We start from the raw sequence: 15,479 nt of genomic DNA, 5'->3' as shown, positions 1-15,479 counted from the left end.
AAATCCATTCCAGTGGTTAAGGTTCTATGGCGTAATCATAGCTCTGAGGAGGCCACGTGGGAGTCTGAGGATACAATGCATGAGCAGAATCCCCATCTAATCTGATCAGGTAAAATTTCGATGCTAAAATTTTCTTTTAGGGGGTAGAGTTGTAACACCCCAAATTCTCTTATATAATTTTTTAGTATGTTTGTGACACAATTGTATGTCTGCTTTAGTGGTTAAGTGCTCTGGGAAGTGTTTGAGAGGTCCCAAGTTCAAGCCTTAGCTTGGGCAAATTTTTGTTTTTAAATGAATAAATCCTTATCTCTAATTAGTAGGCTTATAAATATATGTTGGTAAAATATGTTAGAATGGGCCTGTTGGTCTGATGGTTAAGTGGAGTGTTAGTGTGCTGGAGGTCTTGTGTTTGAATCTCTGTACGATCAAGGGGATTTATTTTTACTGCCTGTGTCATATGAGTGTTATAGTTTGATCAAAATTTTGAGTATTTGAGGAGTGTCGGGATGTTTTGGCCAGTTTTATAGGAGGATAATGAGGGTGTTTTCGATTGTTAAGGGTTTTGGATAGTGGAGTGGTTGGAGAATTTTGAGGAGATGTTTAAGGGGAGCGTTTAGAGGTTGTGCCAAATGGGAGTTCATTTTTTCTCAAAAATTTTGGCTTCGCATTTGTCTCCTCTCAAACTTTATTTTCTTCTGTCGACTGCTCTATGTTTCTTAATGCCGAATTTGTTTTTGTTTTGTTGGGTGTTTTCTACTACATCTTTTATTTCTTTCAACGTTGCTGTTGATTTGCTACTCTGTGTCCCTACTGATTCATTTTCCTTTGTTAATTTACTCACCTCAGTCTCTCTTTTCCCCAAAAACCTTTGTCGAATCCTTGTTTTTTCTCCACCCTAACTCTTCAGGTTCTCTCTCAAAAGGGAAAAATTGGCGTTGGTTCTTCTCAGTTCACTTGGCTGATTTCTTGACTCCCCCTTATTCTCCCTTTTTCGTCGACTTCTCTCTTAATTAGCTACTCCTGTTCAACGTGGGTTGCTTTCAGTTGGTAAGTCTTTTGGTAAAAGGGGGTTATGCCTCAATTGATTTGGAGAAATTTCATTTGTTTAATTGTGATAAGTTCCTAACCCTCTGTTGTGTCGAATTTTGATTTGACAGCATCAAATCGCATCAAACTTGGTTTACCTGCAGAATCGTAGGCTATATCTTTTTGGAGCAGTGGCAGTAAGCAACATAAATGGAGTTCGATTGTTGTTGTTTTAGTGGTATTAGTTCTAAGTGTGATTCATGTTGGACATGGAATTGCCATTTTTTTTAGGCGTGTTTATCTCAGGAGCGTTTTGTACCAAAGATCGTATCAGGTGTGCAAACACAACACTGAAAATTGGTAATCAGTGAAAAGATGAAAAGTGGAATTGTCAACGCCACACGGGTGTGTGGCTGAACACAGGCGTGTGTTTGACGAGGCTGGTCGTGTGAGATACACGGGCCAGACCGAATTGGGCCGTGTGGGCGACACGAGCATGTGGGCCTACACAGGTGAACCATACAGGCATGTGGGATTATTGGGCCAGGCTATGTGATCCACACGGCCAAGGTCATTTTGGGCTGTGTGGGCCACACAGACGTGTGGGCCCTCACGGGAAAATGTCACGGGCTTGTGGGCCCATTTTCACTGTTTTATTGCTAAGGTTGCTCAGGTCGCCTGAGTCAATGGTGGACCTACTGTAGGGTCGGTAAGCTTACCTATACCCCTAATTGACTAAATGACTATTATATATATGTACGATATATATAATTATGACTGTATATTGAGCATGTTGTAAAATTGTACTAAATGCATGTATGATACTATGATTTGACATGACATGATTGTATGATGCATAGCATGGGGATGGGTTTATATTGTTTGGAGGAAGTGCAATAAAAGGCCTCGAGCCTAATGTTCTGGCAGTTCAGCTACAAACCACTGTCTAGTGCCACATTCGGTACTTTTTGGAGTGTAGGGATGGGTGGATTGATTATATCCCCAAATAGAGTGTAGGGTTGGATAAAGTTAGAGTGTAGAGGTTGGCTGGGTAGGATTTGATATTGCATATTTGTTACTGTACTGAATATGGATAGTGTAATGGGCCAAGGCCCAAATGCGAGACTACTACTGTGTTGTAATGAGCTAAGGCCCTAACTGAAACTGAAGCTATTACTGAAATTGGCTTAGGCCAAGACTATGATTGCTTTTCATCTGCTTGTTTATAAAGGGTTTACACACTGAGTTTTCGTAACTCACTCTTCTAATTTATCAGTACAGGAGACCCCCAGACTTAGGCGGATCGGAGCGGCGGAGGACTCTGTATGGCCACACGACCCCTTTTTACACTGTTTCGTACTTAATTAAGTTTTTAAAGTTTTATTTGGGGTATTTTACTCTAATAAAGGCCTCTATGACTTTTTGCTTAAAAATTTTGACTGATATTGTTTTATGTTTTATATCTGCTAGAGGTAGAACAAATACGAGTTTTAAAAGAAATGCACATGTTTTAGCAAAATACCCACAGGGACACAAACTATTTTTAAAAAGCTTCTACAACGCATAATGTTTTGAAAGCTAACGACTGAATAAGAATCACGATTTTAGAATTAATAAAAGATATTAAGGAATTCTAAATGGAAAATGTTTTAACCGGTAGAGTTATTCATACAACTTTTGAGATATTGTTATTCTGCCGAAAAATAGAGAGAGTTTATACTCAAATCCTATCGCAAGCCAATTATATCCAATGATTTCAAAGGTTTATGCACATTAATTTTTTGGTTTATGCACACTCACACTTATCATGTTCATATCACTTGTCGCTTTCACATAATACACCTCAAGTGGAAGCACTTTGCTCAATGAGAAAAATACACTTTCATATCAAATGTGTGTGCATAAAACCAGCTGCTCACAAGGTATATTAAGTCACATGTAAGCTTGCTTATAAAATAACAAAGTTCAAGTAAGAACACTTACTCTCAGGACGTAGATAAGATTATTAGGCCACCTAAGCCCTCTTTAACTCATTATTTTGTGAATTAATTATAACACACAAGATCACTCACCTTGGCAACTTACTTCCATAACAAAGCTCAAGTAAGCTTTTGTTTCCCTTTCTCCTTGATTGTGGAGGATCCCAAATGAGTAGGCACTTCACATACACATCAAAAATAATACAAGGGAATTATAAATAACAACAAACTCAATTAGATCCCTCTAAAATTGTAAATTAAAGCTCATCATTCACAATACCAAAAAGTTAGCTAGTTTTCTCGAAATAGGTGTTTAACCACTCAAAACCTTGTTTCTAAACTTAGATTTCAACTTCATACATCCTAAATATAATCTAATTATAGATCTAAACCATCAATTTTAAATAATTATATAGATCTATTTTTTTGGAAAATTCAAGCTTATGTTATCTTTTAAAAGGAGAAAACATTCAATTGGTTCAAATTAATAAAGGGTGCATTAAATCAAGATCAAAAACCCTTTAATTAGATCAAAATGAGTTAGAATTAAATTTAAAACAAAAGCTTGGCTAAGAAATATGATATCTACCATTTTCAAGCCAAAAACAAAATGATCTAATTAAAACCCTTTAATTAGATCAAAATGAGTTGGAATTAAATTTTAAAAAAAGCTTGGCTAAGAAATATGATATCTACCATTTTCAAGCCAAAATCAAGTTAAAAATAATTGATTTATTGAAATCTTGATTAACTCATTTAAATCTTGAATAGCAAAAACATATCACTTAGGTTAATTAGAAAAGTTAGAATCCAACCTTAATTTTTCAAAATCGAAGAGCTATGGAGCTAACTCGAACTAAAACGTGTGAAGATCTCTTGAGAAATTGAGGATGAAAATGTAACAGCCCATTTTTTGTGAAATCGAAATGGCAGTTTTGGGGCAACAAATCTGACGAGTAAATATTTATTTTGTTATTATGTTAATGTTTATGGCTTTTTAGTAAGGTTGTATAAAATTTTCATTAAGAAATTTTGACATTTGCATGCTTAATTAAGTGAAAAGGACTAAATACTAAAAGCTGCAAAAGTGGAGTTCTAGTAGTTAAAGGTATTATATAGCTATAAAACTTTAAACTAAGAGGAATTAGATTGTAAATAGACCATTTATATAGTTAGTCGATATTCATGGATTGGTTTTGTTGAAATTATGAATGTTTTAAAAGGTTAAAAGTGTAAAAGGTAAATAAAGATAAAAATTAAGAAAAAGACATCATCATCTAACATTTATTTTTCTTCAACCGATTCTTCAAGGGAAAGTGGAGCTAGGGTTCGATTTTTTTATTTTTCTTGCATGGTTAGTATTTTGATCCCATTTTTAATGATTTTTATGTTTTCGGGATCGTTGTAGCTTAATCTAGCTAGCCTAAGGACTAATTAGAACAATTGTTAAAGGATTAGGGTTTTTCCATGAACATGTTTGCATGATATTTTAAGTTTAATGAATGATTATGAGTCCTTGTTGATATTTTAACTTTTGAAAAGTGATTTTTGATGATTTTTTTAGTTAGGGACTTATTTGTAAAAATAGTAAAATATCATGATAAAATTATGAAATGATAGTTTGTTTGGTTTGATATGAGTGCTTAGGTAAATCGGCTAGCATGATATGTGGATGAAAGTGCATAAAATTTCATTTACGAGATTAACGACTAAATTGTAAAGAAGTTAAGACTTTAGGAGCAAAATTTAAATTTGAAAAAGTATGAATTTTGGAATAAATTGAATAGTACGTATATTAAACAGATTGAATTTGGTTATTTAGATCAAGATAAACCTCGTACGGATATAAATCGAGGAAAAGCTAAAGTCTCAAATTAGTGATCTCGTTCTTACATCTTTATAATCGAGGTAAGTTTGTCTATTTAAATAACATTTTAATGTTATTTTGGTATATATTATATTATGCTATTTATCATGTCATGAAACGATGGAAATCCAACAACGTACGATGACTATCGAGTCCCGTTTGAATCTTAGGACTATATAGGGTACAAATGACATGTCATTAGGGTTACCATGTTTCGGGTGCTGGTCCTGAATGGCCTACCGATGGCTGACATCTGACATTTGTTGTAGATACTCATTAGCTTATGTGAGTGGCATTATGTAGGTACATTCTGACCGTCAGCTTTTATGAGTCAACCCATTTATGGCTTGAGTGAGCAACGATGTGAAGGAAAAGGAAAATGAATTGTTTTGACAATATGTTTAGCACACTTTGTGTGAGCATTCCCGCATATCAGATACTATTCTAAGTGGTTCAACGGGCATGTAAAGGGAGGGAACAGTAAGTTTTCCATTCGATTATGTTATGCACTTATGAAAAGGTATGAATTGATGTTGATCAAAGTATGTATAACCATGTTCATGGAAAGTATGAATTCACTAGTACTATGTTCATGAATAAGTGGACTTGTGTTTAATGTTCTAGTTATTATGTTTGCCATGTATATGTTATTATGGGTGATGTACTTATGGTACTTTGATTCCTTGTTTGTTGATGTTAATATGGCTAGGTTGATGCATGTTTTGAATGACCAATTTGGTATGTGATGGTGTAGTTTCAATGTGGTCGATTGTGGTAAGTTTTGGTATGGAAATAAGTTAGATGTGTATGGTTGATGTATGGCCAAATATGCAAATGTTTAGGTATATTTAATGGTTTGTGATTGAGGTACCTCATTGGCATATTGGTTGTATAGAATAATGGTATAGTGAATGGGTCATTTTTATGCATGTTTTGGGTAGGCTTTTATGCTTTGGTCATACGCGCAAATGTGTTTAGGTACATGCTTGAGGTGGGTAAAGGAAATGGCTTTTTTTTGTTGATTTATTGTCCACACGGCCTAAGACATGGACGTGCCTCCGCCATACGTGGCACACTACATGCAACATGGCTGTGTGTCCCCTATAGGTTCTAAAGGTTGTAAGTCAGGCAGTTACACGACCTAACACATGGCCTACAACACGGGCATTTGGGTTGGTCATGTGACCTAAGTTAGAGAGTTACACGAGCACAGACATAGGTTGAGACACAGTCGTGTGTCCCTATTTCGAATGTTACACGGCCTGAGACATGGACGTTAGTCACATGGCCTGGCCAGATGCCCATGTGACCCCTGCAGTTTTGAATTTTCTAACTATTTGCTTAATGTTTCAAATGTTTCTGATTTAATCCTGAATCATTTCTTAAGCATTTCTAAGGTGTTGAAGGCTTGATTATGGGAAAAATTGCTTATGTATGGATTGACTATGCTATGATTAATGATATATCTTCAAATGTATGGTTTTAAGTTATGCGTTTACGGTAATGCTCCGTAACCTTATTCTGGTGACAGGTATGGGCTAGGGGTGTTACATTTAATGGTATTAGAGCTATGGTTTAGTCAATTCTTGGACTGAATGTAACGTGTACTAGTCTAGAAATACATGCCATTAAATAACCTGTGATAGTGCGATAACTCCTGACTCGATTTGAACTATGCTTTCATATAGTTAATGTCATCCAACTGAGCTGATTTTGATAAGGCTGAAAGTAACGCAAAAGTCTCCATTCACAGAGCAGCGTCGAGTAGTAGTAGACCCGTATCTGAGGGTCGAGGAGGAGAGGTTAAGGAAGCCTTCTTCCATATGATGAATGAGTGGTTTACCGAGTTCGTACGAATGAACCCAATAGCTTAGCAACCTTCACCTCCACTTGTTCCCCAATCGGTCCCTGTAGTTCCTCAGGTTTTGAACCAGTACGGTTGAGCAAGCCTTCAGTTGATAAAATCCGTAAATATGGGGTTGAAGAGTTTAGAGCTACATCTGAAGATGATCCGAACAGAGACGAGTTATGGTTAGAAAATACGATTAGGGTTTTTGATGAATTATCTTGTACACCAGCTGAATGCGTGAATTATGTTATTTCATTACTAAAAGACTCAACCTATCAGTGGTGGAACACCTTGGTTTCAGTTATACCAAGAGGAGAGTAGACTGGGAATTCTTTCAAACTGAGTTTCGAAAGAAATTTGTGAGCCAAAGATTCCTTGACAAGAAACGCAAAGAGTTTCTTGAGCTTAAACAAGGTCGGATGACAATATCTGAGTACGAGAGGAAATTTGTTCAATTGAGCAAGTATGCCCAAAAGTGTATATCAGCCGATATTGCCATGTGTAAACGGATTCAAGATGGGCTGAATGAAGACATAAAGCTATTAGTCTAGATTCTAGAATTGAAAGAATATATTGTTTTAGTTGATCGAGTGCATAAAGCTGAGGAATTGAGTAAAGGTAAAAGAAAAGCTAATTATGAGACCTGTGATTTGGGTAAGAGATCAGTGAGAAAACTATATCAATTATCGTCAAAGAAGTCAAAAGAATATCACAACTGTTCGTTAGCTTCGATGGATTGTTCTGGTAGGGATCGAGGAAAACAACATGCAACTTCAAAACCCCAGGCTACGTCTGTGGCGAATGTAGGTAGTGTTACGAGTAACAAGCTTGAATGTCAACAATGTGGACATTAACACTTAAGTGAGAGTAAGATAAAAGATGGGGCATGTTTTAAATGTGGTTCATATGAACATTTTAACCGAGATTGCCCAGGGAGGTTCAAAAAAGAATAGGCTCATGCTATCCAAGCAATATAGCTGCGAGAGGTAGACCGCAACAAAACATTAGAAATATAGGAAATATTCGTTGTGGGACAAAAGACTCTGATGTGAGATCTGAGGCACGAGCCCCAGCTAGAGCTTACGTGACCCGTGCTAGAGAGGAAGCTTTAGCGCCAGATGTTATCACTGGTACATTTTCTATTTTTGATACTGATGTTACTGCTTTGATTGACTCAGGGTCAACAGATTCATATGTACGCACAACTTTAGTGTTAGATAAGAAATTACCTGTTGAGTCCACTAAATTTGTGATTAAAGTAATGAACCCCCTAGGTCAGTATGTGTTGATTGATAAAGTTTGTAAAGACTATCCTTTGATGATTCGGGGTTGCAACTTTCCAACCCATTTGATGCTACTACCCTTTGATTTGTTTACCGTGATTTTGGGTATGGATTGGTTGACTTTGCATGATGCCGTTGTGAATGGTAGACGAAACCTTATTGTGTTAAAGTGTCAGAATGGTGAAAAGCTTCAGATTGACTCAAATAGACTAGATAGTTTTTCTAATGTCATTTCGGTTATATCAGCATAGAAATATGTTAGAAAAGGCTATGAAGCATATCTCGTTTACATATTTGATTCTAGATTTTCTGAGTTAAAGCTAGAAAAGATTCTAGTGGTATGTGAGTATCGAAATGTGTTTCCAGAGGAGTTACTAAGATGACCATCGATCAGAGAGGTTGATTTTGTTATTGAGTTAGTGCCGGGAACTTTTTTGATATCGATAGCTCCTTACAGAATGGCACCTAAAGAGATGAAAGAGATGAAAGCATGTTGCAAGAGTTGACAGATAGGGTTTTCCTCAAACCAACTTTTCTTCTTAGGGTGCACCTGTTCTATTTGTTAAGAAAAAGGATGAGTCTGTGGGATTATGTATTGACTATCGGAAGCTCAATAAAGTCATGATCAAGAATAAGTATCCATTACCGCGTATTGACGATCTATTTGATCAGGTGAAAGGTGCGATAGTGTTTTCAAAGATTGATCTTCTTTCTGGTTATTATCAGTTGCGAGTTAAAGACTCAGATGTGCTGAAAATTGTGTTCAGGACCAGGTACAGACACTATGAATTTCTTGTGATGTCGTTTGGTTTACCTAATGCACTTGCAGTATTTATGGATTTGATGAATAGAATCTTAAGACCGTACTTAGACAATTTTGTTGTTGTATTCATTAATGACATTTTGATTTATTCATAAGATGAGGCAGATTATGCCGAGCATTTGAGACTTGTTTTACAAACTTTGAGCAAAAAAACAATTATTCGCTAAGTTTAGCAAATGTGAGTTTTGGGTTCGAAAAGTCAGATTACTGGGACATGTTGTATTAACTGAAGACATTAGAGTTGATCTAAGTAAAATTTCAGTTGTAGTAGATTGGAAACCTCTAGGAAATGTATCTTAGGTTAGAATTTTTTGGGTCTAGCCAGATATTACAGAAGATTCGTCAAGGGATTTTCAATGATTGCTACATCGTTGACAAGACTGTTGTAAAAAGATGTTAAGTTTTAGTGGTCTGAGAAATGTCAACAAAGTTTCAACCGATTGACAGCATTGTTAATTGAGGCACTGGTGCTAGTTAAGCTAGAGTTGGGTAAGGAATTTGTGATCTATAGTAATGCTTCGTTAAACGGATTGGGTTGTGTTTTAATGCAAGAGGGCAAAGTGAGAATGTATGCTTCTAGATAGTTGAATCGGCACGAAAAGAATTATCCGACGCATGATTTAGAACTTGCAGTGATTGTGTTTGCTTTGATTATTTGGCGACACTATTTGTACGAAGAGAAATATCATATCTTCACAGATCATAAAAGTTTGGAGTACTTGATGTCACAGAAAGATTTGAATTTTTGACAGTGCAGATGGCTCAAGTTATTAAAGGACTGATTTATCATTGATTATCATTCGGGAAAGACTAATGTTGTTGCTGATGCTTTGAGTAGGAAATCTTTGTTTACTTTGCGAGCATTGAACACGCGGTTGATGTTGATTGGTGATGGTTCAGTTTTAGTCGAGTTGAAAGCTAGACCGATGTTTTTACAGCAAATTTGCGAAGCTAAAAAAAGTGACGATGTGTTTATGGCTAAACGGAAATGGATTGAGACGACTCCTGATTCAGACTTTCAAATTGGGTCCGATGATAGTTTGTGTTTTAAATGCAAAATTTACATTATGAGAAATTTTGATCTCGCTCAGAAGATTTTACAGGAAGCTCATAATAGTAGCTTGTCTGTTCATCATGGTAGGAATAAAATGTACAGTGATTTGAAACAAATGTACTGGTGGCCAAGTATGAAACGTGAGATCTCAGAGTTAGTATCGAGATGTTTGGTACGTCAGCAAGTTAAAGCTGAACATCAGGTACCTTTTGGTTTGCTACAACCAGTGATGATTCTAGAGTTGGAATGGGAACGTGTCACGATGGATTTCGTATCGGAACTGCCTTTATCTCTGAGAAAGAAAGATGTTGCTTGGGTCATTATTGATCATTTGATAAAATCTGTACATTTCATTAGAGTGCGTATGAATTATTCACTCGAGATATTAGTAGAGTTATATGTTGTTGAGATTGTCAAATTTCATGGGGTGTCAGTTTCTATTATATCTGATAGGGATCCGCGGTTTACGTATCGATTTTGGAGCATGTTATATAGGGCTCTAAGTACTCGTTTTCATATTAGTATCTGGTTTCATCCTCAGACCGATGGTCAATCTGAGCAAGTGATTTAGATACTCGAGGATATGCTTCGATGTTGTGTTTTAGAATTTAAAGGTATTGCAAGAGATTTCTACCCTTAGTTGAATTCGCACACAACAACAGCTCTCAATCGAGCATAAAGATGGTAGCTTACAAAGCTTTATATGGTTGAAAGTGTCGAACTCCATTGTATTAGACTGGCTCGGTGTGAAAAAGCTTCATGGGGTTGACTTGATACGAGAAACTGAAGAAAAGGTTAAAGTAGTTCGAGACAGTTTAAAAGAAACTTCATATCGATAGAAAGCTTATGCAGATTTGAAAAGAAAAGACATTGAATTTCAAGTTGGTGACAAATTTTTCTTAAAAGTATCGCTCTAGAAAAAAGTTCTCCGATTCGATCATAAAGAAAAGCTTACTCCGCGATCTATAGGGCAGTATGAGATTATTGAAAGAATCAGGCCGGTAGCTTACGGATTAGCTTTACCATCAGAGTTAGAAAAGATTCACAATTTATTTCACGTATCTATGTTACGACAGTATCGATTAGATCCATCGTATGTAATTTCACCTATTGACGTTAAGACTCAGCCAAATATGACATAAGGTGGAGACCCAATCAGAATTCTAGCTCGAGAGGTTAAAGAACTGTGAAATAAAAACATAGCTTTAGTAAAAGTTCTTTGGAAATGACATAGTGTAGAAGAAGCTACCAGGGAACCGAAACAAGCTATGAAAGTGCAATACTAGAACCATTTTTCTAGAGAGATTTTCGGGGACGAAAATTCCTTTAGTGGGAGAGTTGTTACAGCCCGTTTTCAGTGAAATCAGAATAGTGGTTTTGGGAAAACAAATCTGATGAGTAAATATTTATTTTATTATTATTTTAATGTCTATGGCTTATTTGTAAGGTCGTATTTAATTTTCGTTAAGAAATTTTGACGCTTGCATGCTTAATTAAGTGAAAAGGACTAAATCGTAAATGGTGCAAAAGTGGAGTTCTAGTAGTTAAAGGTATTAAGTAGCTATAAAACTTTAAATTGAAAGGACTAAGATGGTAAATAGACCATTTATATAGTTAGTGGATATTCATGGATTGGTTTTGTTGAAATTATGAATGCTTTAATAGGTTAAAAGTGTAAAAAGGTAAATAAAGATAAAAATTTAGTAAGAAAAAGACATCATCTTCTTCCAGTTATTCTTCTTCAATCGATTCTTCAATGGAAAGAGGAGCTAGGGTTCGGTTGCATTTTTTTGGTTCTATGGTGTAAACGGAAAAATATATAAGATTTTTCCTATATAATTCATCACCTTTTTACTTAAAATTGTTGTTAAAACCAAGTAATTGTTTAATAAATTAATGAAATATGTGAAAATATGAAATTAGGACATAGAAATTATTAAAATGTGATTTTATGTTTTATTATATAGTTTTCATGCATAAAATGGCTTATTTTATATTAATTTAAACATATTATATTTTTAAGCTATGAAGTGGGCCACGATGATTAAATTAAATAATAAAATATAATGTTATATTTTGATAATTCATTTGAAATATTTCATTAATAAAACTGGGTTTAATTAATAAAGTAAATTGATTAACTAAAGTGGTTAAATTAAGTCATTTGGTCCTCTAAACTATCTGCTATTTTTGACAAGTTTGAGAGTTTTCTTCTAATTGCCAAATTGTCCAAAGTGGGGACCAAGTCAACCCAATTTTTGGCTGCACATGGCTGATTGTAAACCAATTTTTGGTTTAATTATACAAGGCCCTTGAAGAGTTGAAGAAATTAGAGATTTACCTGAACATTTGTTGGAGACCGAGTCTTAGTCATGAGTTGTTGTGGCATTCAAATGAACCAAAAATCAATGAAAAATCAGCCACATTTCCTCAATTCATGGCTGACCACTCTTGGAGGAGGTTTCAAAGGATGGACACGCCCATTTTTAGCAAACTAGCTCCCTTACCTCACCTATAAATAAGAGCTCATTTCTCACTTTATCCCACATCCCTCACATCTCTCATCTCTCATCCTCTCTCTCAAATTTCTTAGCTCTCACGCCTATCATCATCCTTGCATAAGGATTTTAGCAAATTAGCCTCTTAAAGAGCCCTTAGTCGGCCACCTTGGAGAACCATCAGCAAAGGAGCAACGCAAAGAAGCGAAGGAGCCTTGTCAGTTAGAGTCTTAGGTCACAGCCACTCTGAATTGGATTTAATCTTTCTTTTCTTTAATTTAATTAAAATATGTTTTCTATGAGTTCTATGTCCTTTTTTACAACAATGATAGCTTAATTTCATATAAGCTAGGATGATTATTTTGATTAAATAATATTTATTTGATTCATGTTTATAATGTTTGTGCCTCAATCGATCATGTTTTCAATTAAAACCAAATCTGTATTTCGTTCATACATGATTGAAATGCACCTAAATCAGCTGAGCGATCGTAACCAAATGACGGCTAATGGACGTGCAATTGAAATGTAAATGCTCAATTTAGATCCTAACCCAATTAAATTGTAGGTTGCATAACAACCCTAACCAGGCTTTGTTATCTACGTAGTTTTTAGATTTGTGTGATTAAATTGTTTCAAACCTAACACATCCCTATTACCTTACACGAATGCTAAGAAACACTTACTAAATAAGGATCAGTAAAATACATATTTACTAAGTAAAAAATTCCGAAAGGACCTAATTTGGTTTCCAAACTCATGAAAGATCGAGTTGCCATGGAATGTATTTTCGAATATTATTAAGCATGATGATAATAAATTAAGTTTAATTAAAGTAATTGTCCTAGTTTATTTATGTTATAATTGTTGTAAATTGTGTTAAATTTTGCTAAAATCTATTTCATTCATATAATTTGCATATTAGGATAATTTACATTAGGGATCATTACATCTAGTTTATACCACTTCTCAACTATATTTTGTTTTTACTTTTCAAATTGTTAATATAATTTTACAAATTAAGTGACTTAGCACAAATACAATCCCTGTGGAGACGATAACTTGATACTTACTTATTACTTGATAATGACTGTGTACACTTGGACAAACCCGAGCGTTACAAGTTTGTGGCTTCGTTGCTGGGGATTGTCAACTGTTGCCATAGTCATTTTTTTCATGAAATTATTTGTTGTCAATTTGATTTATTTCTAACATTATTAACTTATTCTTTTTAATTTTTGTGATTTTTTTCTCAGGTGTTTATGAGCATAGATCGAATTATCGATTTACTCCCTGTAGACCCTGAAATTGAGCGAACTTTTAGACAAAGAAGACGTGAACAAACAGCTCAAAGACAAGTCGAGATGGATCTTGGAAATCAGAATCAAGACCAAGGTAATGAAGCTGATTATGTACGAAATCCCATCCTCATTCCTGATGATAGGGATTGATGCATCAGACAATATGCTGTGCCACTTTTTAGCAAGTTAGACGCAGGAATTAGAAGGCTAGATATTAAGGCAACCCAGTTTGAATTGAAACCAATGATGTTTCAAATGCTACAAAAAGTGGGCCAATTTAGTGGTATGCCCACAGAAGATCCACATCTCCACCTTCAATTGTTTATGGAGGTGAGTGATTCATTCAAGATAGCCAGTGTGGCTGAAGAAGCACTGAGGTTGAAGTTGTTTCTGTACTCGTTGCGAGATCAAAGACAAGCATGGCTCAATTCATTGCCACCAAGTTCCATATCTACATGGCAAGAATTAGCAAAGAGATTTGTTGTTAAGTATTTCCCACCTAGCAAAAATGCTAAGTTAGGGAACGAGATCGCAACTTTCCAACAATTGGATGACGAGTCTTTGTACGAGGCTTGGGAGCGATTCAAGGAGTTACTTCGTAAGTGTTCTCGTCATGGGATTCCTCATTATATCTAGTTGGAGACATCCTATAATGGTCTTCCTATAACGGTTTCAATGCACATACAAGATTGATGGTAGATGCTTCCACGAATGGTGCAATTTTGTTTAAGTCTTGTAATGAGGCTTATGAGATCATCGAAAGGATCGCGAGTAATAACTATCAATAGACAACAAATCGAACAGCTTAAGGAAGACGAGTAACTGGAGTTCATGAAGTTGACTCTCTCACTTTGTTATCGGCTTAGGTATCGTTTATTTTCTCTATGTTAAAATAGTTAACCGCTAATAGTACTAATAATTTTGTAGCTCAGCCACCAAGTCCGTTTGAAGTAATTTCTTATGTGTACTGTGGGGAAGGTCATTCTTTTGAGATTGTTCAGCAAATCCCGGTTAGTGTACTATGTGGGGAACCAGTATCAAAATAGGAGTGGACAAGGACCCCAGTCCAACTTCTACAATCCTTTATGGCGTAATCATCCTAACTTTTCTTGGAGCAACCAAGGAAATGGACTGAACAATAACTTATTGCAGTAAAGACCCAACCAGTCTCAAGGGTTTAATTAGCAAGCTCCAAAATCACTTCAAGCTGAGGCATCAACCAGTTTGGAAAACTTGTTGAATGCGTACATGGTAAAGAATGAAACTTTGATCCAAAGCCAAGCAGCAACACTAAAAAATTTGGAAAACCAAATTGGTCAGTTAACTACGGAGCTTCAAAATAGATCGCAAGGAACCTCACCGAGCGGTACTGAGAATCCAAGAAATTTGGGTAAAGAACATATCAAGGCAGTGGCATTGCGAAGTGGAAAGACTCTGGCACCCCGATTGATTGATGTCGATGATGAGCATGTTGAAAAGGAGGAAAGTCAACCAGCTGTTAAAGTTCCTACACCAAAGGAATCAGAATCTGTATCGTTTGACAAGGTAAACCCTAACCTAGTGAATTCAAATATTTTAACATCTTCTTTGGATGCAAATTTACTTACTCAGAAAAGTTGACCGGTTCAACCGAAAGTTCCATCACCTCCATATCCGCAAAGATTGCAGCAACACAAGTAGAAATAGGAGATGCAATTCAAGAAGTTTTTGGATGTTCTAAAGCAGTCACACATCAATATTCCGTTGGTGGAGGCTTTAGAACAAATGCCAAATTATGTGAAGTTTATGAAGGATATATT

General features: G+C 35.6%; 1 non-coding gene across 1 annotated transcript; it reads right to left on the bottom strand.

Annotated features, from left to right (window-relative positions):
* Positions 1–14,193: 14,193 nt before the first annotated feature.
* Positions 14,194–14,300, bottom strand: LOC128042732 (small nucleolar RNA R71). Its single transcript, XR_008198244.1, has one exon. It is a non-coding gene; the product is annotated as a small nucleolar RNA R71 (small nucleolar RNA).
* Positions 14,301–15,479: the final 1,179 nt, after the last annotated feature.

This window comes from Gossypium raimondii, chromosome 7, assembly GCF_025698545.1.
Source record: "Gossypium raimondii isolate GPD5lz chromosome 7, ASM2569854v1, whole genome shotgun sequence".
NCBI classification, from domain to species: domain Eukaryota; kingdom Viridiplantae; phylum Streptophyta; class Magnoliopsida; order Malvales; family Malvaceae; genus Gossypium; species Gossypium raimondii.
This window is presented reverse-complemented; position numbering and strand designations above follow the sequence as displayed.